The sequence below is a fragment of the Gorilla gorilla genome, chromosome 5 (assembly GCF_029281585.2).
Source record: "Gorilla gorilla gorilla isolate KB3781 chromosome 5, NHGRI_mGorGor1-v2.1_pri, whole genome shotgun sequence".
Classification (NCBI taxonomy): Eukaryota; Metazoa; Chordata; class Mammalia; order Primates; family Hominidae; genus Gorilla; species Gorilla gorilla.
The window spans coordinates 189,251,027-189,267,315 of NC_073229.2; the positions used below are offsets into that span (position 1 = coordinate 189,251,027).

General features: G+C 40.3%; 1 long non-coding RNA gene across 2 annotated transcripts; it reads left to right on the forward strand.

Moving 5' to 3' along the window:
• Positions 1–1,308: 1,308 nt before the first annotated feature.
• On the forward strand, positions 1,309–11,540 carry LOC109027210 (uncharacterized). 2 transcript variants are annotated; one of them, XR_008680768.2, is made up of 4 exons: positions 1,309–2,295; positions 3,185–3,359; positions 3,627–3,896; positions 6,976–11,540. It is a non-coding gene; the product is annotated as an uncharacterized lncRNA (long non-coding RNA). The 2 variants fall into 2 exon arrangements; XR_002006315.3 differs by having other exon boundaries at positions 1,309–3,359.
• Positions 11,541–16,289: the final 4,749 nt, after the last annotated feature.

Here is a 16,289-nt window from a genome sequence, read left to right on the forward strand (position 1 = left end):
CATGCCTACACCACACTCTCACACACAAGATACAGAGAGAAGAGTCTGGCGCCTACTTCCTGACAAATGGTGCCTCCTTCTATTTGCTGATGAGTTTGAGGAAAACCTCCTTTCAGTTCAGCCTAATACGTTAATGTGGCAGCTTGATGCCATTAAGTACTTCTAGAACATTTTTGACTGTTATACTCAGTTAAAAGTCAATCTAACTATGGGGTCTAAAATTAAACACACGTCTATCTCATCATCTTCAGACACTGTCAATTTCTCGTGATTTACTTGCATTGCCTTTTATTCTTTATATCTGCTCTTTTCTGTGTATTTTCTCATGCAAGTATCCCATACACCCTAAAAAGTGGATAAAAAGAAGAATCTTAACAAATGTTAGTATAGAAACGACAGGGTGAATCCATAGTACCATCTAGAGTCTTGGCAGATCATGACAATCTTTCTAATAAGCAAAGCATTCTTTTACTCTCCGAGGAATTTTGAGAGGTTTGAGAAGAAAAAGAATGTATTTTCTTCATCAGTGTAGCTGTAAAGAATTAAATCTATGTATGCTGACAGCCATCACTCCTACAGAATCTTTTCATTTCCCAGAAACGCCTCTACTTTGCAATCATCAGACCGCTAAGATATTGCTGAAAGTAATTGGGGTATTACAGGGCCTAGTCTTTACCATGTGAAATTCTATCCTAGACATCAATTTCTGATTATATATCCTGGAGAAAGAATATTTTAAAATGTTACATAAAAATAATCTTATTAAATATGGGGAAATATTCAACTGGTTGTTAAAGCAAATGCACCTTAAATCAAAAATCGGGTTTGAGTGCAAAGTAAAGTGTGCTAAAGAAAAGCAAAGGAAGAAAGAAATACAAAGTGTAAATGATTTTTTCATGTGCTCCCCCGTTTCTGTTAAAATGCATTTCCTTATTTCGGGCAAGCTGGCTGTCCCTGGCAGTGTATCTGCCCGTTAGGAATATCTCCTTTTTGCAGAGTTGCCTAAAGCTATCAGTGGTCCCTGTTTCCTCTGAATTAATGTCATTGATAAGCGGTAAAAGGGAGAAATGTTGGCAATATATGATTATAGATTAAATGATGCAATTTCAGGGTCAGTTCTACAGAAAGCACTTATAAGACTCTGGCAAGTGAAGATGAATGGAAATGAAGGAGGGCATTTTCAACAGAGCCTGGTGCCCGCCGGCTTCCAAGGCTCTGCTGCCATCTGCTGGCCGCGGCGAGGCGCGAGCGTGCCCGGCCACACGCTTCTGCTGTCTCTCATTAAGAGAACAGTTCTCATTTTAGGTCGCAGCTTACCTTCGGCATCCACAGACCTGTCAATTAGCCCTCTCCCTGTATTCTGATTCATTTCCAGCAGCAGACGTGCCAAAGACTGGCAGGAACTCAGGGAAATATATCCTGAACACAGGTGGTATGTTGAATATGCCTTGGTGCTTTATTTGAACTAACCAACTGATAAATTTAAACAATATAGGCATGAGACGGAGGGGGAAACTAGGAGACAGAACTGGCGATAACTTTGAGGTAATTACCTAAAATTGTTGCTTTACGATTTGTTTTCTTTGTCCCTATGCTGTCAATAGATGCATACGTTGCATTTTGACACTAACGTAATTTAGTTAAAATCCAGGAATGCGTTCGGCAGCTGCTTTTCCAAGTGTGCACACACAGCTTCTCTCAGGAACCAAGAGTCACTGCCTCCCCTCCTCTCCTTCCCATCTCAAAGGTGCTGGAAATAAATTTGATGCGGTAGGTCTAATTTTATTTTATTTTTTTAAATTGACTCAGTATTTGATTTCTCCCTAGAGACTCACTGCTACCTCTAGGTCAAGATGAGACTTCTGTCGTGCATTAAGCTAATTTGGATTGTGAATGAATACAAGTCCAGGAAGTCGATTCTGAGACCCGATACCCTGCGAGGGGAGTGCAGGATAAGCAGGAGAAATTAATTAGCGCTGCCTTAAGCAGTTTTACCGACGCAGGCGGGACTGTGGTGGAGCACTGGAGATGCTGCGAGCCCTGAGCTGCCTTCACAGCCTTGTTGGGTGTGCTGCTGGATCACACTGCATGAGAAATGGAAGCAACCTATCTGTAAAGAGCCTGCAAACCTCAGGACGCTCTGGAAGCCAGTGGAATAATTACAGTGGGATGAGGCTGCAAGTCCCATTGCTTCCTGAGCTGCATTCACGGCTGTGTGAAGGGGAGAAAGGAATACATTTGAGGTCTTTTCATGGAAGACACAGATATTTTAATGTTGCGATACCATCCAACAGGGTGAGCTGAGAGAACCAACACTGAGTTTCACAGATAGAACACCACTATTCCCTGTGTAAAACAGGAGGTAGGCGTAGGCCTCCCCTGGAAAATAATGTTTTAAGAGCTCATAAATACCTAGAGGTCAAATCATCCTCATTTCTAGTGTTTGTATAGATATTTCCAATAATATATTTAGTGGGCTCACTTTTTTATTTTGTGCATTTATCCTGGTTTATTGTTTATTTTTCCTGAATTATTGGCCAACGAATATTTATATTAGAGCAGAAAAAATATATTCTAAAATTAATGTCATAAAAATAAGTTACATCAGTTAGATGTCCTCTGCATGAGAAAGGCATAAGATGGATTGCTAAATATCCCCTGGGGCTGAGCCAGCAAGACTAGGACTGCACACCCCTCATCATTAGCAAGGACACAAAATCACGGAGGAGACCCAGTTGGCCAGGGCAGACCAGCCAGGCAGTGCTGTGTCGAACGCATGATGACCGTGGTGGATGCATTGAGCTCTCTTCCCAGCTGAGGAGTTAAAGAGAAACATTTAGTAAAAAGGGCCAGGATTTAGTCACAATGCTACCCTCTCCCGATAGAATAATTAAGCAATGAACACAGCTGCACATTTCTAGAATGGACACTGTGAGAAAGGTGTAGTTTTTCCATGTTGTATGGCATTTGTTTTCTTGCAAACAGGCAAGGACGGGCTAGGACTGTTTCTACGCCTGTCTGCACTGTGATATGCACTGTCTTCGCTGAGGAAGAGCACCACAATGCTGCCTTCATATTCCAGAACATGCCAGGCTCAGTTTTCTTTCTTTAAGTCCTCATTTTCTGCTTAATGTGTATACTAGGGCTAAAAAAGTCTAACTCCTATTTTCTCCCTTCTCCTGAGGTCCTTCTGGGTCAAGATGGCTCCGGGCTGACAGGGTTGTGGGAAGACACGGCCTGGCTCTAGTCTGATTCTCCAATCAGAACATAAGACAGTGAGTGTTAAGCTGTCCTTTCCGCTGCGGAGTGACCTTGGAGGACTCATTAATCTCTCTGGCCCCAGTTTCCTCATCTCTATGGTAAGGGAAATGGCGGCAGAGCTACTCTCAAACATCAGTTGTAAAGCTAAGATAAGCGTGTATCCAGAAAGCAGTTAAGAACGGTACAGTTGCTCAGTGTTGTAGCTGTTATTTCGTTTAACTTAAATTTGTTGAGCATCTGGCATAACCAGGTACAAGAAAATATCACGTTTAATCCCAAGAACAACTCGGTCAGATTGATATTAATGTCTCCATTTGGGGAGTGAGGGATCTGTGTCTGACAGAAGTTAAAATGTTGTGTTTAAGGTCACACAAGGAGAGTGATGAAGCCTGCATGTTCACTGTGGACTCAGAAGCCACTGGGCTTTGTCATGTTGCCCTCTGCCCCCACCATTCCATAATAGAGAAAGTGATTGAGCCCTGGAAGTTATATAATTTAAATATCTTGAGAGTATAAGAGGTGGAAGCAATTTCTCCCAGCTGGGTGGAGACAACATCGCTGATTCCTGAGAGGTGTGGACATGTGTTCCAGGAAGAGGGAAGACCTTGAGTAAGTGTCTGGAGGTGACAGAACAGGTAAGTCTGAGAAGAGGAAGGTGATGTCCATGTCATTGGACCGTTTTTGAGGGTACATGCAGGAGAATATGTGTGACTAAGAATTGTAAATGTTGTTTGAGGCCAAATTTGGAGAGATTTGAGTGCCAGGCAGGATTAGGATTTTAATCCCTCCACCACCAGTGTTTTTGGTGCAAGGTCAATACACACTCAGTGCTGTATTCCAACAGCAATGGATACAATTTATTACAGAGAAGGGAGGTGACCAGTTACCAGAGTATCACAACTGCAAGAAGCTGAGGTTCTGTGGTACTGGGGAAAGAGGAGTGATCCACAGGCCTTACTAATTCTCTCCCTTCCAGACTGTATTAGTTAAGATTCTCTAGAGAGAGAGAACTAATGGAATATACATATATATATATATATATATATATAATATATATAAAATGGTTCTCTAGAGGGACAGAACTAATGGAATATTTATATACATATATGTAATATATATGCATATATAAATATATATACACATGTATATATGTATACATGTGTATATATGCATATATGTACGTGTATCTACATATGCACGTACATATATACATATATACACATATGTGGATATACATTTATATGCATATGTGTATATATACATAAATGCATACATTTATATGTGTATATACATATATGTAGATGTGTATGTGCACGTGTGTATATATGTATATATACATATATACACGTGTGTATATACACATATATGTATATATACATATATACATGTGTGTATGTATACATGCATACATGTGTGTATGTATACATGCATACATGTGTGTATGTATACATGCATATATGTGTGTGTATACATGCATACATGTGTATAATGCATGTATGTATACATGCATACACGTGTGTGTATACATGCATGTATACATGCATACGTGTGTATGTATACATGCATACGTGTGTATGTATACATGAATACGTGTGTATGTATACATACACGTGTATATATGTATATATATACGTGTGTATATATACATATATACATATATGCATGCATATATGTATACATATACACGTGTGTATATATGCACATATACACGTGTGTATATATGCACATATACACATGTGTATATATGTATTATGTGTATATATGTATATTAATTATATACATTTATATGGATATATGTATACATATATATGCATATATTACATAATGTATATATATACGCATATATTACATATATGTATACATATATATGCATATAAATGGGAGTTTATTAAGTATTAACTCACACCATCACAAAATCCCACAATAGACCATCTGCAGGCTGAGGAGCAAGGAGAGCCAGTCCGAGTCCCAAAACTGAAGAACTTGGAGTCTGACGTTTGAGGGCAGGAAGCATCCTGCCAGGGAGAAGATGTAGGCAGGAAGTGTAGGCCAGTCTCTCTTTCAACATTTTCCTGCCTGCTTTTATTCTAGCCGAACTGGCAGCTGATTAGATATGGTGCCCACTCAGATTAAGGGTGGGTCTGCCTCTCCCAGTCCACCTACTCAAATGTTAATCTCCTTTGGCAACACCCTCACAGACACCCCAGGATCAATACTTTGTATCCTTCATCCACTCAAGTTGACATTCAGTATTAACCATCACACAGACCATCTGAACCTCCTGGAATCACCCCCGCCTCCATCTCCTGAGTGCCTGCATACGGTCACTCCCCTGAGCGTGGTATGAATAGGGGACAATATCCCTAAATTACCCCCAACAACACAGCAGGGAACAAGGACAAGAACATGAGCTGCCAGTTACACATCTGGGGTCCACATCCCAGCCTTGCCAACTCCTAGCCACATAAAGTTAACAAGGCTACACAAGTTCTCTGAGCCTCCTTCCCTTGTGGGTAAAAGAAAAATAACAATATGTCTAACTTGCTGGGGGAGTGTGTCCTTGCCATAATGAGAGGTGACAGCGTGCTGGCAGTCCTCACAGCCCTCGCTCACTCTCGGCGCCTCCTCTGCCTGGGCTCCCACTTTAGCAGCACTTGAGGAGCCCTTCAGCCCACCGCTGCACTGTGGGAGCCCATTTCTGGGCTGGCCAAGGCCAGAGCCAGCTCCCTCAGCTTGCAGGGAGGTGGGGAAGGAGAGGCGCAAGCGGGAACCGGGGCTGCCTGCGGCGCTTGTGGGCCAGCTGGAGTTCCAGATGGGCATGGGCTTGGCGGGACCCGCACTGGGAGCAGCTGGCTGGCCCTGCCGCCCCGGGCAATGAAGGACTTAGCACCCGGGCCAGCGGCTGCGGAGGGTGTACTGGGTCCCCCAGCAGTGCCAGCCCACCTGCGCTGTGCTCGATTTCTCGCAGGGCCTTAGCTGCCTTCCCGCGGGGCAGGCCTCGGGACTGCAGCCCGCCATGCCTGAGCCTTCCCCCACCTCCGTGGGCTCCTGTGCAGCCCGAGCCTCCCTGAGGAGCGCCGCCCCCTGCTCTACAGCGCCCAGTCCCATCCATCACCCAAGGGCTGAGGAGTGCGAGTGCATGGCGCAGGACTGGCAGGCAGCTCCACCTGCAGCCCGGGTGCAGGATCCATTGAGTGAAGCCAGCTGGGCTCCTGAGTCTGGTGGGGCCTTGGAGCACCTTTATGTCTAGCTCAGGGATTGTAAATACACCAATCGGCACTCTGTATCTAGCTCAAGGTTTGTAAACACACCAATCAGCACTCTGTGTCTAGCTCAGGGTTTGTGAGTGCACCAGTCCACACTCTGTATCTAGCTACTCTGGTGGGGCCTTGGAGAACCTGTGTGTCCATACTCTGTATCTAACTAATCTGATGGGGAGGTGGAGAACCTTTGTATCTAGCTCAGGGATTGTAAACGCACCAATCAGCGCCCTGTCAAAACAGGCCACTCGGCTCTACCAATCAGCAGGATGTGGGTGGGGCCGGATAAGAGTATAAAAGCAGGCTGCCCGAGCCAGCAGTGCCAACCCACTCATGTCCCCTCCACACTGTGGAAGCTTTGTTCTTTCGCTGTTTGCAATAAATCTTGCTACTGCTCACTCTTTGGGTCCACGCTGCTTTTATGAGCTGTAACACTCACCGCAAACGTCTGCAGCTTCGCTCCTAAGCCAGCGAGACCACGAGCCCACCAGGAAGAACGAACAACTCCAGATGCGCTACCTTAAGAGCTGTAACACTCACCGCCAAGGCCTGCAGCTTCACTCCTGAGCCAGCGAGACCACGAACCCACCAGAAGGAAGAAACTCCGAACACATCTGAACATCAGAAGGAACAAACTCCAGACGCGCTACCTTAAGAGCTGTCTCACCGCGAGGGTCCGCAGCTTCATTCTTGAAGTCAATGAGACCAAGAACCCACCAATTCCCAACACAATAAGAACAATACAAATGAAAGGCAGGTCTGGCTTCCCTAGTTTGCTTTTCTGTCTGTCCGTGAGCCCCTGGACATGGGGTTCATGCAGCAGCGATCTCTTCCCCCATCCTGCTTACTGCCAGAGCATCTGGCTATGTTCCCTCTGACCTTTATAAAAGCAGCTGTAGGAAATGCTGCAGGCGCCTCAGCAGGATGAGGGGGAAATGGCGTCTCCACGCACTCTAGAAATACGGCCTCAGAGCCCCAAAGTGCAAGCGACTGGAAGACCGCACATCACCATCCTAGGAGCCCAGCCTGCACCATCTTCTGATGACATTCATTTTTCTCAGACCATTTTCACTTTTGTCTCTAGAGTAAAGTGAGCTGTGATGCGTACTATTCTGCCTGTATTATTTAATCAGTTAATACATTAAATAACATTTGATACATTAAATAACATTTAATACATTAAATAAGAATTCAAGTATTCAAGTAACCACCCTAAAAATCTACCACAGACAAATCACAGAGTACACCACATGAATCTACAGCAGTTCGAGTTTGAACAAAATTAATAATAAAGATGATAGACTTTATAAAACACAACACTTCCAAACTGTAAGCCTACTCTTTTTTCTATAGTAATTTAGTATTTATTTTTATCAGAATTATAAAATGTAGAATTAGAGATGTGTATCAAGGGGAAAATGACAATTCACAATATCTCAATTTCCAGCCATAACATACTGACTAATTTAGGATTCTTCAATTTTCTCCTGTGAGTATGTTGTGTGTGCCTGCATACATACGTGTTTACTTTCACAGACTATTGTAGATGGATTGTGGTTTCTTATTTTTCACTTGATATTGGATAGCTGACATCCCCCGTAGTGTATGTGTATATATGTGTGTGTATATATATATATAACCGTTACTCAATAATCAGACCTTCAGATTCTTCCTAATTTTCCCAGTTATAAATGGAGGCATAATTCATAAAATCTTACGTTAATATTTGTCCACATTTCTGAATGTTTTCCTAGGCTAGATTCCCAGCAGTAGAAATATTGGCATAAATATTAAGAATACCTAAATGATTTTAATACATGTAACCAAATGCTTTCATAAATAAACATGAACTCTCTTAAGCAGTGTGTAAAAGTACTAACACAATATACCTTTATCAACTTTCATTATATGTTTCAATCTTTGCTAATTTGATTTAGCAAAAAATGATTTCTGGGGAAAGGTGGGCTATGAGTTTGATCTCCCTGCTTTCCCAGATGGAGAAGAATTGAGAGATGAGACTGTTACTCCAGAGTTTAGAAGAAAGTTCTGGGATGGAGATATTCATCTTAAAGTTATCAAGAAACAGGAGAGTTGATGCCAGTAGCTTCTGGGTAGCACACCCAGATTATATGCTAAATTGTGCTTTTAATTTATTTAAAGCTGAGCAGAAAGTGACAGAACATATAAGGAGCAGTAAAAATAATAAAAAGGGCAATGACTGTGATGTCACTGATGATGTTATCAATGATAATAACATGAGTGCCTTAGGCTTCTGGACACCCACATGCATTTGCTCACTTAATAATGAATCAGGCATGTTAGGTGCTATTAATATGGCTATCGAATAAACAATGAACTGTGGCTAACAAAGATTGCCCAACTTACAAGTGTTAGATGTGAAACTTGCTCTCATGTGTGTCTGAATCCAAAGTATGTGCTCTTACCCATCAAGATAGGCCGCCTCTATGAAACTGCCATTGACTAGCAGAGATGTTGGGATGGAAGGGAACATGGCTTTAGACTTGTTTCCTTCAACAGGTATATTTAATAGGTTTACTGACTTATAGCTGTCATAATTCCTTTTCCCTTTATAGAAGGTGATAAATATTGAAATATATATGAATTAAATATATATGAACAATATGCAAAAACATAATATAAAATATATATGAAAATCAATATATAATATGAAGGAATATGAATATGTATGAATATAGCTTGTTTATAAACATGTATAAATATGATCTAAGTTTTATTCATAAATTTAGAAATATTTAAAATTAAACAATGTTTCCAGATCTGTATGATTTGTCAGCACGAGTTACACATGTCACAGGAGAATGTGCGGTATGGCCTCAGCTCCATACATAAATGACATGTCTTTACTCACCTTGATCCCACGGCTGCATCCACAGTAATGAAGTGGAAAGAAAGCAATTACATGGATTGCTTAAGTAATTCCCATAAAAAATCCATGCAGAGTGGTTTCCAGTCTGACATGTTATAGGATTTGGAAGTCATCACTCCTATCCTTACAACAAAAACAAAGCTGAACAAACTGAAAATCAACAACTCTTCTTAGATCCATGAGAGAATGGAGGTCACAGGACAAACTGCTTCCTGAAAAACTGGAGAGACAGACAGGTGGACACAGAAAATCACGGCTAACCTGAGCAGAAGCCCACAGCTGAAACCACTTCAAAGTTTAAAGTAGGGATGCCTTAAATGGTAATTAGTAAATTGCTGAAGGCTCCGTGTGAAGTAGCCTGAAAGTTAAAAATCCCAGTTTTGGGGGTGGGTTGGGGAGGAGACGAGCATACTTTCCTGAGTTTTGCTTCCAGAAGCCTCCCAGGTTTTCTGGGAGGAGGTCTGAGAAAAAGTCCCTGGTAGTTCTTGTTGGAGCAGAAGAAAAGTAACTATTTTGAAATAAGCCCAGAGCTCTCTGTTCTCCTTGGAGACCTGCCCTCAAGGACAATTAGTGTACTATCGCCTAACCAACTGGGGTTTTTTATAAAACCTAACCAGTCTGAGGGAAAGGAAATACCCAGTCAGGCTCATTAAAAGACTGAAACAAGGTAATTACGAAAGGTGAAGGATATGATAATTTGCTTACTCGTAGGCATCATATCACTGTGTATATGTAGGCCAAAACATCATGTTGTACACCTTAAATACGTCAAATTTTTAAAAGACTAGAACTTCGTCTTAGGAGTATAGAAGCTTCCCTTCTCCCAACAGCTCACCTCCAAATCAGTGGGGCCCCTCCACATCAATAGCATAGAAATAAAGAATTGTAGTTAAAGAACTGTTAGCATTAGACTCTATTTCATAGTCTCTAAGGACACTCAATGAAAACCAGAGAGGCAAAAACAGAGACTATAGAGGAAATGTTTAACTTCTGATACCACAGTTACAGCAAACGGTAAACATAGCCTGACTCCCAGCCACATAAACCTAAATCTTACACTCAAAGCCTATCTCCTTTAACTCCTTTTACCCAGTGCATCATGCCTGTCTTGCAACAAAAACAGTCACAAGCCATGCCAAAAGGCAAAAAAACATCAAAAAATGCAAGCCAACAGTCAGAGCCGGCTCAGATACGGCAGAGATTTTGGAATGATCAGACCAGAAATTCAAAATAACTATGATTAATATGATACCAATGCTAATGGAAAAGTTAATAACAACAGGCACAAACATATGGATAATATAAACAAAAAGATGGAAACTCTAAGAAAGAATCAAAAGGAAATGTTAGAAATCAAAATCTCTGTAAAAGAAGTGGAGAATGGCCTTGATGGCCACATCAGTAGACTGGACATGGCCAAGAAAAGAATCAGTGACCTTGAAGATATGTCAGTAGAAACTTCCCAAACTGAAATGCAACAATAAAAGAATGAAAAATATGGAACAGAATACCCCAAAACTGTGGGCAATTTACAGAAGGTGTAAAATACACATAACAGGAATACAAGAAGCAGAAGAAAGAAAGGAAAATAATAAATATTTGAAGAAATAATGGTGAAGCATTTTGGAAAGTTGATAGACACCAAGCAGCAGATCTAGGGAGCTCACAGAACACCAAATAGGATGAATACCAAAAATCTATACCTAGTCATGTCATATTCAAACTGCAGAAACTTTTTATAAAGATAAAATCTTGAAACAGGGCAGAAAAAAAAACCACCATACTTAGGGAGGAACAAAAATCAGAATTACATAGGACTTCTCTACAGAAACCATTCAAGCAAAAAGAGAGTTGAGTGAAATATTTGAAGTGAGTTGAAAGAAAAAAAATTTAAACATCAGCCTAGAATTCTGTGTCCAGTGAAATTACAACATATAAGTGAAAGAGAAAGAAAGACGCTGTGAAAAAGAAAAAAAAAAAAATGAAGCAGTATATCACCAGTAGAACTACCCTGCAAGAAATGTTAAAATAGCTTCTTAGAGAGAAGGAAATGATATAGGTCAGAAACTCAGATCTATATAAAGAAAGGAAGAACATTTCAAAAGGAATAAATGCAGGTAAAATGAGACATTTCATTTTTCTTATTCTTACTGATTGAACAGAGAATAGTTTGTTCAAAATCATTATCACAACAATGAATTTGATGATTATAGCTTATGGGTAAGTGAAATTAATGACAGCAATGTTATAAGAGGTGGGAGGGAGAAATTGAAAGTACTCTGTTATCAGATACTTGCAGTAAACAAGAAGCACTATAGTGTTATTAAAAGTGGACTTGGATTAATTATAAATGTATATTGAAAACTCTAGAGGGCCAGGCATGGTGGCTCATGCCTGTAATCCCAGCACTTCAGGTGGCCAAGGCTGGTGGATCATTTGAGGTCAGGAGTTCGAGACCAGCCTGACCAACATGGTAAACCCCTGTCTCTACTAAAAATACAAAAAAATTAGCTGAGTATGGTGGCACACACCTGTAGTCCTAGCTACTTGGGAGGCCGAGGCAGGAGAATCGCTTGAACCAGGGAGGCAGAGGTTGCAGTGAGCCGAGATCGCACCACTGGACTCCAGCATGGGAGACAGAATGAGACTATCTCTCAAAATAAATAAATAAATAAATAAATAAATAAATAAATAAATAAATAAATAGAGAAAGAAAACTCTAGAATAGCCACTTAAAAAAAGTTTTTAACAAATTGATATGCCAAAAGAATAGAGAAAATGGAATCATAGGAAGTACTCAACTAAAACTAGAGAAGGCACAAAAATCACTGGAAGTACAATGAAAAGAAAAAAGACAATGAATAGACTGTTGCAAATATGGAGGATATTAACCCAAATATGTCAGTAATTTTTTAATGTGCATGGTTTAAGTACACCCTTAAAACACAGAGACTTTCAGAGTGGATACAAATAATAAGACCCAAGTACATATTGTCAACAAGAAACTCACTTTAAAAAGACCCAGATTGACTGAAAGTAAAAGGATGAAGAGACATGTACCATGCTAATACAAATCAAAAGAAAGTGAGAGCAGCTGTATTGACTTCAGACAGAAAAATTCAGAGCAAGGGAAGTTATCAGAGATAGAGAGAGGCATCACATAATGGTAAAAGGGTCACATTTTCCAAGAAGACATAAAAACCCTAATGTGTATGTGGCCAGAAACAGTGTAAAAATGCATGAGGCAAGAACAGATAGAAATGATAGAATAAACAGATACTACTATTATAGTTGGAAGCTTTAACACCCTTCTATCAGTAATGCACATATCCAACAAACAGAAAAGTTGTAAGGACATAACTGAACTGAAAGCACTGTCAGTCATCAGGACCTGACTGACTAATTACTTCACCTAACAGTTATAGAAAGCACGTTCCTCTGACAGGGAGCATTCACCAGTAGAGATCACATTGTGGGCCAGGAGTCACATGTTAACATATTTAAAAGAATAGACATCACACGAAGTAGGCTCTCAGAGCACAATGGAATTAAAGCAGCAATCAATAACAGAAAGATAGCTGGACAATCCAAATTATTTGGTTATTAAACAATATACTTTTGAAAAAAATCCACAGGTTAAAGATGTCTCAAAGATAATTTAAGGGTTTTGAACTAAGTGAGAATGAAAATACAACTTATCAAATTTGTGGGGATACAGCCAAAGTGGCACTTAGAGGGAAACATATAGCACTGGATGCATACATTAGAAGAGAAGAAAAAAAATAAACTAAGTTGTCTAAGCTTCTATTGTAGTCTATTTTGTACTGCTTTAACAGAATCCCATAGATTAGATAATTTATTTTTAAAAAAGAAACTAATTTATCAGTCTTGAGGGTGGAAAAGTTTAATATCAAGGTGCTAGCATCTGGTGAGGGCCTTCTTACAGCATCATCCCATGACAGAGGCAAGAGGGAGAATAAGAGAGCAAAAGATAGAACTCAAAGCCACAAGCCCTGTTATAATCAGCATTAATCCATTTGTGAGGGTGGAGCTTCATGACATAAACATCTCCCATTAGGCCCCACCTCCCAACAGTATTGTATTGAGGATTAAGTTTGCAACATGTGCATTTTGGGGGACTCATTTAAATCATAGCATCCCACTCCTGGCCCCCCTAAATTATATTCTCACTTGCAGAATATATGCATTCCATCTCAAAAGCCCCAAAGTTTTAACTTGTTTCAGCACCAACTCAAAAGTCCAAAGTCTCCTCTAATTCAGATATTGGCAAGACTCAAGACACAATTCATTTTGAGGCAAATTCTCTTCCAGCTGTGAACCCGTGATAATAAATCCAGTTATGCACTTCCACAATACAATGGTGGGACAAGCAAAGGATAAATATCACTATTCCAAAGGGAGGAAACAGGGAAAATAAAGGAGTAACAGGCCCAAGTAAGTCCAACATCCAATAGGGAAAACAACATCAAATCTTAAAGCTCCAAAATTATCTTCCTTGACTCCATGTTCTGCCTTCTGGGCATAGTGGGACAATAATGGATCCCAAAGGCCTCAGGCAGCCCTTCCCTATGGTGTTGCTGGGCTCAGCCCATATATCAGCTCTCCTGGGTTAGTTTCTCCTGCTGCAGCTCTCTCAGGTTCAAGTTATGCGCTAGTGGCTCTGCAGCTCTGCAATTTGCAGGTGGTCCTGCTCCCATAGCTTCACTAAGCATTACCCTGATTGGGACTCTCTGGAGTGGACCTGCCCCCTGACACGTTGCTGGGCCCCAAGTCTGTCTCCAACATCCTTTGAAATCTAACTGCAAGAAGTCATGCCACCATAGACTCTGCATTCTGTGCACCTGCAGAATTAGCATTACCTGGATGCTGCCAAGGCTTCAGTTTGTACCTTCTTGAGTGTTGGCCTAAGGCACACTTGGGCTGGCTTGATCCACAGCTGACAGACCCAAAGAGCACCACATCGGAATACAGGAAGCAGACACTTGGGGTGGTGCAGGAAAGCAAATGTTGGCGTCCAGTGGCACTTTTCTGGAAACCTTGCCTTAAGGTTCTAGTTTGCCTGGAAAATCTCTGAAATGCATTCAGGGTCATTCTTCCAGTGTCTTAATGAATAGAATCTGGTTTCCTTTTTCCCATACAAATCTCTAGCAAATGGTCTCTTGGCTACACGCTTAGTATTCTCTCCTAAACACACCATTTTATACTTTTACATGGCCAGGCTGAGAGTTTTCATAATCTTTCTGTTCTGCTTCTCTTTTAATTATAAATTTCATCTTTACATTATCTTTTATCTCTTGGGTTTTGTTTTATTTCATTAAAAGAAGCCACGCAACACCTTAAATGCTTTGCTGCTTAGATATTTCTTCCACCAGATATCCTAGTTCATTGTTTTTAAATCCTGCCTTCCATAGAGCCCTAAAGCATGGACATAATTCAGCTAAGTTCTTTGCTACTATATAACAAGAATGGCCTTTAGTCCAGTTTCCAATACCTTGCTCCTCATTTCTGTCTGAGACGTTATCAGAATTGCCTTTACCATCCATATTTCAACACAGATTCTGATCATAGCAACCTAAGTAATATCTGAGAAGTTTCCAACTTTCCCTACAACTATTCCCTTCTTCTGAGCCTTCAATTACCCTTAATGCTTAGATCATGGAAAAACAGGTTTTTTCTAGCATTCACTTCAAAACCATTTCAGGCTTGACTCATGACCCAGTTCCAAAGCTGCTTCCTCATTGTCAGGTATTTGTTACAGCAATAACACTACTCTCAGTACCAACTTTCTGTCTCAATTTATTTTGTGCTTCTATAACAAGATATCAGAGACTGGGTAACTTATAGAGAAAAGGAATTTATTTCTAACAGCTCTGAAGGCCGGGAAGTCTAATTTCAAGGTGCCAGCATTTGACAAGGCCCTTTTTGCTGTGTTGCCCCCATGGCAGAAGGCCAGAGGTTGAGCAAAGGCAAGAGGGGGAGGATGAGAGATTGAGCTTTCAGTCTCCGACCCATCATAACCCAAGTTAACCCTACACACCCCAATTAGGGCCACCCCCAACACTATTGCAATGGGGATTGTTTTCAATGCATGCTTTTTGGGAGGATACATTCAAACTACAGCAGCCTACATCTAAGGAAACTAGAGAAAGAAGAGCAAATTAACTTCAATGTATGCATAAGAAAAGGAATAACCAAAATTGGAGCAGAAATCAATAAAGATGAAAATAATGGAGAATATCAGCAAAACTAAAAGCTGATTATCTGGATAGATTAATAAAATTGATAAATTCTTAACCATCAACATTAAAAATGAAACACTAAAAACATTGGTTAAATTTCTGTATAAATTTAACAAATTGTGAACAAGATCTATGTGGGGAAAAATTTAAAAATCAAAGATTACCCCAATAATGGAAAAATATTCCATGTTTATGATTGGGAAAACTCAATATTTTTAAGTTATTAATTCTGCCCAACCTAATATACATTCAGTGGAATCCCAATAAAAAAATTCATCACTTTACTTTGTGGATATTTACAAATGGACTCTACAGTTTACATGGAGAGAAAAAAGAAACAGAATAACCAACATAATATTAAAAAGGAAAAATAAAGTGAGAGAACAGACACTACCCAACTTTAAGTCTTAGCATAAAGCCTCAGTAATCAAGACAGAGTAGTTTTAACGAAGGAAAGGACAGAGATAAATAGAGAACAGAACAGAGAGCCCGGAAATATCTCCACATAAATATCCACATAATCAACTAATCTTTGACAAAGGAGCAGTCACAATTCAATGGAGAAACACTAGTCCTTCAACAAATGGTACTAAAACAAGT